Source organism: Bos indicus x Bos taurus, chromosome X (assembly GCF_003369695.1).
Source record: "Bos indicus x Bos taurus breed Angus x Brahman F1 hybrid chromosome X, Bos_hybrid_MaternalHap_v2.0, whole genome shotgun sequence".
NCBI lineage: Eukaryota > Metazoa > Chordata > Mammalia > Artiodactyla > Bovidae > Bos > Bos indicus x Bos taurus.
This window is the reverse complement of record NC_040105.1, coordinates 67926840-67940936: the sequence shown is the minus strand read 5'-3', so window position 1 is coordinate 67940936 and position 14097 is coordinate 67926840. Positions and strand designations below refer to the sequence as shown.

The 14097-nt window shown below is 37.4% G+C and overlaps 1 non-coding gene across 1 annotated transcript; it reads right to left on the bottom strand.

Annotated features, from left to right (window-relative positions):
• Positions 1–622: 622 nt before the first annotated feature.
• Positions 623–728, bottom strand: LOC113888333. Its single transcript, XR_003509959.1, has one exon. It is a non-coding gene; the product is annotated as a U6 spliceosomal RNA (small nuclear RNA).
• Positions 729–14097: the final 13369 nt, after the last annotated feature.

Here is a 14097-nt window from a genome sequence, read left to right as displayed (position 1 = left end):
AAACTGAAACGTTAGGTCCATGAATCAACGTAAATTGGATGTAGTCAACCAGGAGATGGCAAGGTTGAGTATCAACATCTTAGGAATCAGTGAACTAAAATGAACAGGAATGTGTTCAATTCCTGGGTTGGGAAGATCCCCCGGAGAAGAACATAGGCAACCCACTCCAGTATTCTCACCTGGAGAACACTGGACAGAAGAGCCTGCTGAGCTACAGTCCATGGGGTTGCAAAGAGTTGGACACCATTGAGTGACTAACACTTACCTACTTACCAATCTAATGGCAAAAAGTGAATAGGAACTAAAGAGTCTCTTTTTAAAATTTTATTTTTAATTGAAGGGTACTTGGTTAAAAATATTGTGTTGGTTTCTGCCATACACCAACATGAATCAGTCATAGGTATACATATGTGCCCTCTCTCTTAAAACTTCCTCCCACTTTCCACCCCATTCCACCACTCTTAGGTTGTCACAGAGCCCTGGTTTGAGTTTCCTGAGTCATATAGCAAATTCCCACTATCTACTTTACATATGGTAGTAGATATTTTTCCATGCTACTCTCTCCATTTATCCTACCCTTTCCTTCCCCCACGCTGTGTCCACAAGTCTGTTCTCTATGTCTAAAAATATGGAATGCTTCAGAAATTTGCGTGTCATCCTTGCACAGGGGCCATGCTAATCTTCTCTGTACATTCCAAATTTAGTATTTGTGCTGCCAAAGTGAACACTAAAGACCCTCTTGATGAGGGTGAAAGAGGAGAGTGAAAAGCTGGCTTGAAACTCAACATTTAAAAAATTAAGATCATGGCATCCATCCCATCATGTCATGGCAAACATAAGGGGAAAATGTGGAAACAGTGACAGATTTTATTTTCTTCAGCTCCAAAATCACTGCAGATGTTGACTGCAGCTATGAAATTAAAAGATGCTTGCTCCTTGGAAGGAAAGCTATGTCAAACCAGACATCTGTACATGACTACTGGAAAAACCATAGCTTTGACTATATAGACCTTTTTTATTTATTTTGTTTTTATTTTCATTATTCCAGGAGGTGCTTCAAAAAAGATCTTACTGTGATTTATGTCAAAGAGTGTTTTTCCTATGTTTTCCTCTAAGAGTTTTATAGTATCTGGTCTTACATTTGTTGTTGTTGCTGTTGTTCAATCACTAAGTCATGTCTGACTCTTTGTGACCCCATGGACTGCAGCAAGCCAGGCTTCTCTGTCCTTCACTATCTCCTGGAGTTTGCTCATGCTCATGTCCACTGAGTCAGTGATACCATCCAACCATCTCACCCTCTGTTGCCCACTTCTCCTCCTGTCCTCAATCTTTCCCATCATCAGGATCTTTTCCAGTGAGTCATCTCTTCCCATCAGGTGGCCAAAGTATTGGAGCTTCAGCTTCAGCATCAGTCCCTTCAATGAATATTCAGGGTTGATTTCCTTTAGGATTGACTGATTTGATCTCCTTGAAGTCTAAGGGACTCTCAAGAGTCTTATCCAGAGCCACAGTTTGAAAGCATCAATTCTTGGGAAAGCATCAATTCCTTGGTGCTCAGCCTTCTTTATGGTCCAACTCTCACATCTGTACATGACTACTGGAAAAACCATAGCTTTGACTATGCAGGCCTTTTTAGGTCTTTAATCCATTTTGAGTTTATTTTTATGTATGGTGCTAGGTAGTGTTCTAATTTCATTCTTTTACATGTAGCTATCCAGATTTAACAGCCCCACTTATTGAAGATACTCTCTTTTTTCCATTGTTTATTCTTGCCTCCTTTGTTATAGATTAGGTGACCATAGGTACATGGGTTTATCTCTGGGCTTTCTATCCTGTACTATTGATTTATATTTCTGTTTTTGTGCCAGTACCATACTGTTTTGATTACTATAGCTTTTTAGTATAATTTGAAGTTGGGGAGCCTGTTTCTTCCTGCTCCATTTTTCTTAAGAGTACTTTGACTCTTGGAGTCTTTTGTGTTTCCATACAAATTGTAAAAAAAAAAAATTTGTTCTAATTCTGTAAAGAATGCCATTGGTAATTTGATAAGAATTACATTTAATCTGTAGATTTCTTTGGGTAATATATTCATTTTCACTATATTGATTCTTCCAGTCCAAGAACATGGTTTATTTCTCCATCCATTTGTGTCCTCTTTGATTTCTTTCATTGGAGTATTATAATTTTATAAGTATAGATCTTTTGCTTCCTTAGGTAGATTTATTCCTAGGCATTTTTGTTGTTGTTGTGATGGTAAATGGGATTGTTTCCTTAATTTCTCTTTCTGCCTTTTTGTTAGTGTATAGGAATGCAAGAGATTTCATGCATTAGTTTTGTATCCTGCAAGTTTACCAAATTCACTGATTATATCCAATAGTTTTCTGGTGGAATATTTAGGATTTTCTATGTATAATAACATGTCATCTGCAAACAGTGACAGTTTATGTGTCTTTTCTTTGGACATATCCTTTCTCTTTAATACAATGGAATTATTTTGGATACCATAGTTTGTTTCCCCCTTTTTTATTCTGTCCCTCTGTCATGACTGTAAACTGAACTTTAGTGGGAGACAATTAGGCCTTTAAGTGTTTATAGTTGGTGCCATCTGCCCATATTATGTTGCTGCTTACCTTATTCTGTGTGACTTAGAGCCATACTTCTAAGGCTCTCTTTCCTGTTTCATAAGTTTGTGAATCCATTCTGGCTATCCCTCAGGTATACCATGATCCTTGTTGTTGATTTCGAAGACCCAAAGGATGGTAGACTTTGTTAGAAACCAAATCAAGAAGTGTGAAAGCCTTAAATACATGGAAGAATATGGCAGCTTTTACAATTAAGGTTGCAGGGGTAGAGGCTACAGTGAAATAAATTACCAAAAATTCAAAAGAAAAAGTCAGAACAAAAAAGCAATACACTAAAAGACACTGTGGCAGTAATGCCTTGGCTTTGAGAATCTGGTTGGCACAGCAACAGCCTAAAGACGTTGGCAGCAGGCAGAGAAAGTACAGCATGTTGTAAATGAACAGAGAATCACAGCCTAGGAGACCATTTTAGATTTAGAAATGTCAGAAAGCAAACCATAGGTTTATCAGGAAATGAAGATTGAGAAGGCTTTGGTCAAATTTGGCTTACATGAAAAGGAAAAGAAGGATAACCCCGCCCCCCAAATGTCCCCAGGCCTAAAAGCTTTTTTGGTATAGAGTAGGAAAAAGGAGGGTATATGCTCTATTATTAGGTCAAGGAAGATAACTCAGGTCAAAGAGATTTAACAGAAAAAGAAAGATGAGAGTAAACTGGAATGACCTCTCATTGCCCCTCCTCTTCCCACAAACTATCCCAGGCCCAGAAAACTATTGATGAGTCCTCTGAGTATTACAGACAAAGTGTCATTAATAAGAGCAGATTATAGTCCTTTTCATGACAGATTACAAAATATTCAGGAAAAAAAATCAAGAGAGAAAGACCACAAGAGTGGCAAAGGATACTTCAGGCATTATTTAGTGAATTTCAGGAGACACCACTTGTGATTGGGGAAGCAGGTATAGTTTGGAGCAAAGAGGAAGATGCCCATAACACTTAGAGAGTTAGAGCTCTAAGGGAAGAGGAGAAAAGATGAAATCACTAAACTAGGATTTCAATATGTATGGATCTGGTGTAGGTTAGATATTGGAATGATGCAAAGATATCAGCTGAAAGAAATTCTTCTATTCATGGATGTGAAGATGGATAAGGTAGTTTTATTTGAACTATGAATGCTTTCTGCAGACTTAGAACTTCTTTTCTTCTTTTTAATATTTATTTATTTTTAGCTGTGCTGGGTCTTCATTGTTGCACCCAGGCTTTGTCTAGTTGCAGTGAGTGGGGACTACTCTTAGTTGCAGTTCATAGGCTTCTCACTGTAGTGGCTTCTCTTATTGCAGAGTATGGGCTCTAGGGTGCACGGGCTCAGTAGTTGTGGTGCTGGGTTCAGTAGTTGTGGCTTGTGGGCTCAATAGTGCTAGCTCGGTAGTTGTGGCATATGGGCTTACTTGCTCTATGGCATGTGGGCTCTTCCTGGAGCAGGGATCGAACCTGTATCCCCTGCACTGGGAGGCACACTCTTAATCACTCCACCAGGGAAGCCCCTAGAACTTCTTTTCTTTACAGTTCTTACTGTGGGAGGAATCCCCTAAGGTAAAGCCTGGAGTATGTTAAGAAAACAAATGTCTAAAACACAAAAGAAAGAGAAGGAAAAGGAAAGACAAAAGACAATAAGGTCCCACAAATAGTGTTAGCATTATGCATGGTAGGGAATGTACAGAACCGTAAGAAATAAATCAGGGAGAAATAGAAGGAAATAGAAATAGAAGCATATGCTACTACTTCTGGGGGTAGAGTGCAAAAGAATGTTATACTACAAGTTATTTAAAAACCAAAGGGAACTCAAGGTTTCAGGAAAGAAGACATAACAGCAGATACACTGGTACTCACTGAGTGGGTGAGTGCCTTTGGAAGTTACCAACAGCAGCCCCTTTGGTTTAGGAATTTGTCGAGGGTGCTTCCCTTATTGCGTCATTTGTGAGAACAAGGGATGAACCTTCCTTAAAAGGCAGGTTTTGTAGTCTGAAAGAACCTGGAGCAGAGAGTGGTAACAACAGTCACTGTGACATAGAGCAAAATCCTCGGTATCTTGCTGGGGACAGAGATGTATATATAGATGAGCAAGAGATGGATACTGTGAAGACTGTTAGGCCATACATTTCACTCAGAGAGCTATCTTTTATAAATGTAAGGTACCTTCTCATAACTGGAGGAGGGTATGGCAATCCACTCCAGTATTCTTGCACAGAGAATTCCATGGACAGAGGAACCTGGGATCATAAAGTGTCGGACATGACTAAAGCGACTTAGCATGCACCTTCTCAAACAGGAAGTAGATGAGATTGTTAAGAACACAAGAGTCAAAGGGAAATGAAAATGAAAATACAGTTGACCCTTGAACAACACAAGGTTTAGGGGCACCAACACTCCCCTCAGTCAAAAAAACATGTAAATTTACAGCTGGAACCAATTCCTTATCCATGGTTCTACATCTTTGGATTCAACCACCCTTGGATTGTATCATGTACTATATGCATGCATGCATGCTAAGTTGCTTCAGTCGTGTCCAACTCTTTGCAACCCCATGAACTGTAGCCTGCCAGGCTCCTCTGTCCATGGGATTCTTCAGTTAAGAATACTGGAGTAGGTTGCCATGCCCTCCTCCAGGGATCTTCCCAACCCAGGGATCAAATCACCATCTCTTACATTGGCAGGTGGATTCTTTGCCCACTGAGCCACCTGGGAAGCCCATCAGGTACTATATGAGATCAGATCAGATCAGTCATTCAGTCATGTCCGACTCTTTGCGACCCCATGAGTCGCAGCACGCCAGGCCTCCCTGTCCATCATCAACTCCCGGAGTTCACTCAGACTCATGTCCATCGAGTCAGTGATGCCATCCAGCCATCTCATCCTCTGTTGTCCCCCTTCTCCTCTTGTCCCCAATCCCTCCCAGCACCAGAGTCTGTTCCAATGAGTCAACTCTTCACATGAGGTGGCCAAAGTACTGGAGTTTCAGCTTTAGCATCATTCCTTCCAAAGAAATCCCAGGGCTGATCTCCTTCAGAATGGACTGGTTGGATCTCCTTGCCATCCAAAGGACTCTCAAGAGTTTTCTCCAACACCACAGTTCAAAAGCATCAATTCTTCGGTGCTCAGCCTTCTTCACAGTCCAACTCTCACATCCATACATGACCACAGGAAAAACCATAGCCTTGACTAGACGAGCCTTTGTTGGCAAAGTAATGTCTCTGCTTTTCAATATGCTATCTAGGTTGGTCATAACTTTCCTTCCAAGGAGTAAGCATCTTTTAATTTCATGGCTGCAGTCACCATCTGCAGTGATTTTGGAGCCCAGAAAAATAAATTCTGACATTGTTTCCACTGTTTCCCCATCTATTTCCCATGAAGTGATGGGACCAGATGCCATGATCTTCATTTTCTGAATGTTGAGCTTTAAGCCAACTTTTTCACTCTCCACTTTCACTTTCATCAAGAGGCTTTTTAGTTCCTCTTCACTTTCTGCCATAAAGGTGGTGTCATCTGCATATCTGAGGTTATTGATATTTCTCCCGGCAATCTTGATCCCAGCTTGTGTTTCTTCCAGTCCAGCATTTACTCCTTTTCCTATTTGGAACCAGTCTGTTGTTCCATGTCCAGTTCTAACTGTTGCTTCCTGACCTGCATACAAATTTCTCGAGGCAGATCAGGTGGTCTGGTATTCCCATCTCTTTCAAAATTTTCCACAGTTTCTTGTGATCCACACAGTCAAAGGCTTTGGCATAGTCAATGAAGCAGAAATAGATGTTTTTCTGGAACTCTCTTGCTTTTTCCATGATCCAGCGGATGTTGGCAAAATGATCTCTGGTTCCTCTGCCTTTTCTAAAACCAGCTTGAACATCAGGAAGTTCATGGTTCACATATTGCTGAAGCCTGGCTTGGAGAATTTTGAGCATTACTTTACTAGCGTGTGAGATGAGTGCAATTGTGCGGTAGTTTGAGCATTCTTTGGCATTGCCTTTCTTTGGGATTGGAATGAAAACTGACCTTTTCCAGTCCTGTGGCCACTGCTGAGTTTTCCAAATTTGCTGGCATATTGAGTGCAGCACTTTCACAGCATCATTTTTCAGGATTTGGAAACTATATAGTACATGATAAATATTTATTTTTAAAAAACCATATATAAATGAGCTCATGCAATTCAAACCTGTGTTATTCAAAAGTTAACTGTATTTTAAATATGTATGATGGATAATGAAAAAAAGGGGGGGAGCTTAGAAAGGATGTAGAAACTTGAGGGACCACTACAATGAATGTAATACTAAAAGAAGACAGAATGTGAGCCTGTTAAAACTTGTATTCTTAAGATCCAATTAGAGAAAATTTCCATCTATAAAAGAATTAGGACCATCTGATTCCCATGCTCTTATGGGGGCATCCACATATTGTACAGTTTCTTCTCACATAGTGACAGTTAAGCACAAAGTGAGAATAAAGAGAAGGATCACAGCTTCCTCACCTCTACTACCTCCCTCCAGAGGACCTAGTAATTTGATTGGATCCCTTGAGCTATGTTTGCTAGTGTGTTTAGGCTGGTCACTATGGATGAAAAGATCTTTCTCTTTAGTGCTTTTTTTTTTTTTGCCATTCAGAGATATTAAAACACTAAGCCAGAGTCTCCTGGGTGCCCAACCATCTTGCTTTCCTGTGTCCTTCACTTGATATTTCATGTAGTTAAGAGTTCTTATCAATTCAATGGTCAATTACTAAGGTTAAGACTTGGCAGGAGAATGTGAAGTCCTTTTTGGACCCTGAGCTGAGGTTATTTACTGAAACCTAGCTTTACAGAGAGCCCTGTACCAAAGTACTGGGCACTAACTCCACTAATCACAAAGTAATGTTTTAATTTCTATTTATCTTTGCACCCTGTGTTTATCTTTCCTTTATGACCTTTGCATGGGTTAAGTCATATTCCTGAATCCCTGCCTGTAACACCAAATTACTATCATAAAAAATCTTTTTTTTTTTTTTTTTTTTGCTGAGGGCAGTCATTTATTGTAGCAATATCTTAGAGACAATGCATATGTCTAATATCAAGATATTGGTTGAGTAATTTATGGTTACTCATACCTAGTTATGCAGCAATTTAATTTCTTTTTTTTTTTTCATGGGAACTCTGTATTGTTGTCTCAATTTTCCGGTATTCTATTTTTTTTTCTTTAATAGAAAATTATTTAATTAGTATACATGTGTTCCCCATCCTGAACCCTCCTCCCTCCTCCCTCCCCACACCATCCCTGTTAGTACCTAGCAGGCAGGACTTATGGGATTGGGACTTATAGGACTGACCACATCCAACAGGATATGATCAAGAAACAGACTAGAAGTTAAATGAGGTTGGTCCCTGGAACCATCATCGCTAATACTTTATTTTATGATCTCTAGTTAAAACTTGCCATAGAATCCTTTTCATCTGTAGTTCACTCTTTTTATGACCAGCTCCATCTAAAAGCCCCTGTATCAATGAAATCCTGGTGGAAATGAAGTTAGCTTATTATCATTAAGCTGGTCAATCATTTGGGGTTGGAGGGACAAAGTTAATTTCTCAGTAACTGGAAATAATGCTGCCTTTCTTTCATATGTCTACTGTTTCTTGTGGCCTCTTGCTGTAGAGATGACAAGTGACTTATTTCTTTTTATATATTTCTCCATACTTCCCAAATTTTCCAAACTGTATGCTTACCACTTTGATAATCAGGGAAAAGAAAAAAAAAGGAAAGAGGATTCCATAAATTTAAGAAATTGAATCAGAAGGGAAAAAGAAAGTTGCCTTTACCCATAATTCCAGTCTGGTCTTAGAAATAAAACTCATATCCCTCAGGGGAGAATGTCAGTATTGAAATTCCATGATAAGGGATGATGTTCATCATAACAAATGATAAATAATATACTATTTGCTCATTTAATTCTCATTTTGTCTTTAAATCTCAATGTGTCTTTAAATCATTTTTTATTCCTCCTAAAACAACCGTTTGCTGTCTCAAAGGGTAAATATTCTCTGAAAAACAAAACCAATTATTAAATTATCTTAGTATCACTCAGTCTTGATTGCCCTTTTTATAGGTGATTGGGTTAGGTAAAAAGTATTTTCAAATATCTTGTATGCCCTTAAGGCAAAACATGGCCATTAAAAGGTTGGTGAAAAATCTCAGATACTGATAAGGTACAGGGCCCTGATAATGTCAGAGTATAAAATAGGAATACTAACATTTTTGGAGGATAGTTGATTTACAATGTTGTGTTGGTTTCTTCTGTATGATAAAGTGAATCAGCTATAAGTATGTGTGTGTGTGTGTATGTATATATGTATGTATGTATGTATGTGTGTGTATATATATATATATATATATATATATATATATATCCTCCCTGTTGTGCCTCCCTCCCTCTAACCCTAGCATCTTAATAGAGCAAGACTGATTCATTTTCAAAAAAAGAGATTTGATGTCTAGGAGTTAAAAAAAAAAGCTTTTTAGAATTTATTCTATGAACATGGGCAGTATATATATTTAGATGGCATCAGAGTAAATAATACCCAATATAAATTTGAAGGGCTTTGTTAGTCTGGCTAAGAATTGGTTAGTCTACATTGCATCCCTAGAAGACAGAGTCTCTGAGGTGGCCTCCAGATTCTTCAACTGAGTTTTGTCTTACACCAAGTAGAGATGAAGCAGCCCTGGTTCTCATCATTGAAGGCAAGATGGGCTCTCTGATTTTTATGAGGGTCTGGGATATGGGCTGCCTTGTTTTTTCAATCACCTAAAATTTTATTTTATGTCTACAGTTGAATCAGCACTGATATATACAGTCATATAACCACCACCCCAATCAAGATACAGAATTTCCCTAAATTGCTGCAGGCCTCATGATGGTCAATTTCCAGTGCTACAAAGCTATTGCTGTTTTCTGTAACTGTTGGTTAGTTTAATCTTTTCTAGAATTTCAGTATGTGAAATCATTCAGTATATACTGTTTTGTTTGACTTCTTTAAATCAACAGATAGCTTTTGAGATTCAGCCAAACTAGTAAATGCATTTGTGTTCATACTTTTTAAAAGCAGCTTTATTGGAGTATTATTTACATACCATGAAATAAATAAACAATGGTATATCCTTTCAGTGGAATACTATAAAGCAATAAAAAATACTGAATTAAGAGGAGAGGTAATGTGCCAAGTACCTCATGCCACAATTCTGAAAACCTAGCTTTATCTTGCTGCACATTTCATTTGTGTGTGTGTATGATGTGAAGTAGAGGTCATGGTTTGCCTTTTTCCCATACAGATATCCAATTACTCCAGCACTATTTATTGAAAATCCTATCAGTTCTCAATTGAATTGCCCTTGTACTTTTGTAAAAAAATAAGTTGAGAGAAGATATTGGCAAATCACATATTCAGTAAAGAATATATAACTAATTTTCTCAACTTAATAATAAACAAAGAACTCAGGGTTTTTTATTTTTAATGGGCCAAAGACTTGAACAGATTCTTCACCAAAGAAGATATACAGTTGGCAGCACATACAATAAAATCTACTAAATATTGGTTTTAAAAACAGTGAGAATCTCAAGTTCAATGACAGAAGCTCCACTGCAGACAGATGCATCCAAGAAGATGAAGATTTTCCCCAGGAGGGGTGGGCAACCAGCATTTCTTCTTGTCCCAAGACCTATTTTGAAGCTCTGTTTCATCTAAGCATGGTTGAGAGGATTGTGGCTCCCTTCCTCTAGCCAGCTCTAAATCATAGTATGGAAGCTCCAACCTAGGCCTGTCAGGTCAAAAACACTTGTCCCCAGCCACCCTCACTCCAGCTGACTTATAGGCTATTTTCCACAGCAAGAGAGGCCAAGACACACTGTGCTTGTAAAGTAGGTGTTTCATTCTGAAACAGACCGCTGATCCCAGTTCCAGCTCTGGAGCAGTGATACAGATATTTTCTCCAGGGAGAAAGGTGATCCATAAGAACAGTGAATTCTGATGCTCTCCCCAGGGGAACTGAGTTTATTGAAACATAGTATGGGGAAGTTCAAGCCAAAGGGTGCTTTTGAAATGCTGGAGATTTTGGTAGTAAGCAAAGAAGAGGCTAGTAGCTTCATGAGAATAAGCAAAACTAATCATAGACCAGTTTACTAGAGAGAATGAAGGAAAGAAATAAGAAAAGTCCTCCTGTAGTCAGAACAAAACTCAAAGGCTGGCCTCAAAACCTACCTCTACAAAGGGGCACAAATTTAATTGGATTGGACTGAGGAGCAATATATGACACAGGGCAATCTCAAAAGCAGCAGGGTAATTACTTGGCAATTACTGATTCCTAATAACTCTGTGTGTTACCAGCAGAGGTAGATAGCTTAACAGAGACATCAGAGAAAGAGAAAAAAAGATCTCTGCTAAAACCACTGTCATCTCAGGGTGACTGCATGCATGCCCAAAGCTGTGCTTTTTGAGAAATGACATTAATGGGGAACTGCACACTATAGGGGAAATAGACTTCATTAAAATAGTCTATCCATATCACTAAACAAAGAAGCAAACAACAACAATAAACCCTGAGTAAGGGAGGGTCAGTACACAAAGCTGCTATAATTAGACATGCAAAAAAGGGAAAACAGGAAATATAACTCATACATGGGTTTTTCCCATACATGGGAAAAAAAGAAGAAACTGAAACTGCCAGTGAGAGGGCCTAGATATCAGTTGAGAAGACGAATATTTCAGAATTGGTATTATAGTAAATATATTTAAAGAATTATATAAAACTTTACTTAAAAAATTAAAGAAAGGTGTGATGACAATGTTTCTCTTTTTGAAGTTTTAATTTAACTTTTAAAATAAATTTATTTATTTTAATTGGAGGCTAATTACAATATTGTATTGGTTTTGCCATACATTGACATGAATCCGCCACGGGTGTACATGTGTTCCCCATCCTGAACCCTCCTCCCACCTCCCTCCCCATCCCATCCCTCTGCACCAGTCATCCCAGTGCACCAGCCCCAAGAATCCTGTATCATGCATTGAACCTGGACTGGTGATTCATTTCACATATGATAATACACATGTTTCAATGCCATTCTCCCAAATCTTCCCACCCTCGCCCTCTCCCACCGAGTCCAAAAGACTGTTCTATACATCTTTGTCTCTTTTGCTGGATGACAATGTTTCAATAAAAAGAAAATATCATTAAAAATATAAATTAGTTTTAAAAATCAAAATTCTGGAGTTTAAAAGTATAATAACAAAATTAAAAATTCACTATAAGAGATCTAGTAGGCTTCAAAGAGTGGACTTGAATTAGCAGAAGAAAAAAATGGTAAACTTGAAAATAGATCAATAGAGATTATGCAGTCTTCATAATAAAGAGAAAAAAGAATAAAGAAATGTTAACAGAGCCTCAGAGATGTGTACAACATTAAATGTCCCAAAATATGCACAAAGAGAATATCAGAAGGAGAAGAGAGAAGAAAAGGAGCAGAAAAATATTCAAATAAATAATGGCTGAAAATTTCTGAGTTTTGACGGAACACATTAATCTACAATCTAAGAAGCTCAAAGAACTGCAAGTAGAATAAATGCAGAAATCAATACCAAGACACATCATGGTAAAAATATTAAAAGACAAAGACAAAATCTTGAGAGCGGCAAGAGAAAAATGACTCCTCACATGCAGGGAACCCCAGTAAGATGAACAGGTGACTACTAATCAAAAAGCATCGAAAGTAGAAGGGGAGAGTAGAATAATATATTCAAAGAGCTGAAAGAAAAATTCTGTCAGTCAGTAATCATATATCCAGTAAAGCTGTCTTATAAGAATGAAAGCTAAATAAAAACATTCCCAAATAAGCAAGAGCTGAGAGAATGTTGCTAGCAGACCTACCTTATAAGAAATACTCAGAAAAATTCTTCAGACAGGAAGCAAGTGACCTCAGGAAAAAATAACTGGTCTGAATATCTCTTGTGACTGTAGATACAAAATCCTCAAAAACAAAACAAAACAAAACAAAACAAAACAAAACAAAACCCCTAGCAACTGAAAATTGGAATCCAGTGATATGTAGAAAGGATTATTTACCACAACCAAGAACCAAGTAGGACTTACCCCAAGAAATGAAAGTTTGCTTTAAATATGAGAATTAATCAATGTAAAATACTGTATTAATAAAACAAAGGACAAAACTACATGATCCTTTGAACTGGTATGGAAAAGCATTTGACAAAATCCAACACACTTTCATGACAAAAAAAAAACACAAACATCCAACTCATTATAAGCAGGAGATTCCTCAGTCTGATAGAGAATATCTACAAAAGTACCCATAGGTACTATTGTACATGATAGTGGAAGACCAAAAGATATCCCTCTAAGGTAAGGATCAAGACAAGGATGTCCCTTTTGTCATTTCAATGGAACATTGTACTGGAATTTCTAGCCAGGACAATTAGGCAAGAAAATTAAATAATAGACATGCAGACTGAAAAGGAAGAAGCAAAACTAACTCCATTTGCAAATGACACAATCTTGTATATAGAAAATACTAAAGAATCTCAAAAAAGAGAGGAAAAGAAAAGAAAAACCTATTCAAATGAATAAATGAGTTAAGCAATGTTGCAGGTCAATATACAAAACCACTGTATTTCTCTACATTAGGAACGGACAATCTGAAAATGAAGTTAAGAAAACAATTCTTGTTACAATAGCATCAAAATAAATAAAATACTTAGAAATAAATTTAACAAGAAAATGCAAGACTTGTAAAATGAAAACTACAAAATGTTGTTGAAAGGAATTAAATAAGACCTAAATATAGTAAGACATCCAATATTTCTGAATTAAGACTTAAATATTAAGTGGCAGTGCTCAAATTGACCATATTGCAGAAATTGACAAGCGAATCCTAAAATGTATGTGGCTGTTCAAGGGATTCACCATAGTCAAAATAATCTTGAAAAAAGGACAAAGTTGGAACACTCACTTTCCTAATTTCAAAACCTACTACAAACTTACAGTAGAGTAATCAAGACAGTGTGGTACTAGCATAAAGTTAAATAGATAGATCAACTGAGTAGAATTGAATGTCCAGAAATAAACTCTCAAATGTATGGATAGATGCTTTTTGACATGCAATCCAAGATAATTCAATTGGGGGAAAATACGTCTTTTCAACAAATAAATTTGGACTACTAGATATACACATGCAAAAGAATGAAGTTAGAGCCTTTCCTCACACCATACACAAAAAATAACTCAAAATGAATGAAAGAGCTAAATGTGGGAGATAAACCAATAAAGCTCTTAGAGAAAAATAGGAGTAAATCTTTGTGACTGTGAGTTCAAAATTGGTTTCTTAGATGTGACACGAAAAGCACAAGCAACAAAGGGAAAAATAGATAATTAAGACAACAAAATTAAAAATTCCTCTGCTTCAAAGGACATAATTTAGAAAATGAAAAGATCTACC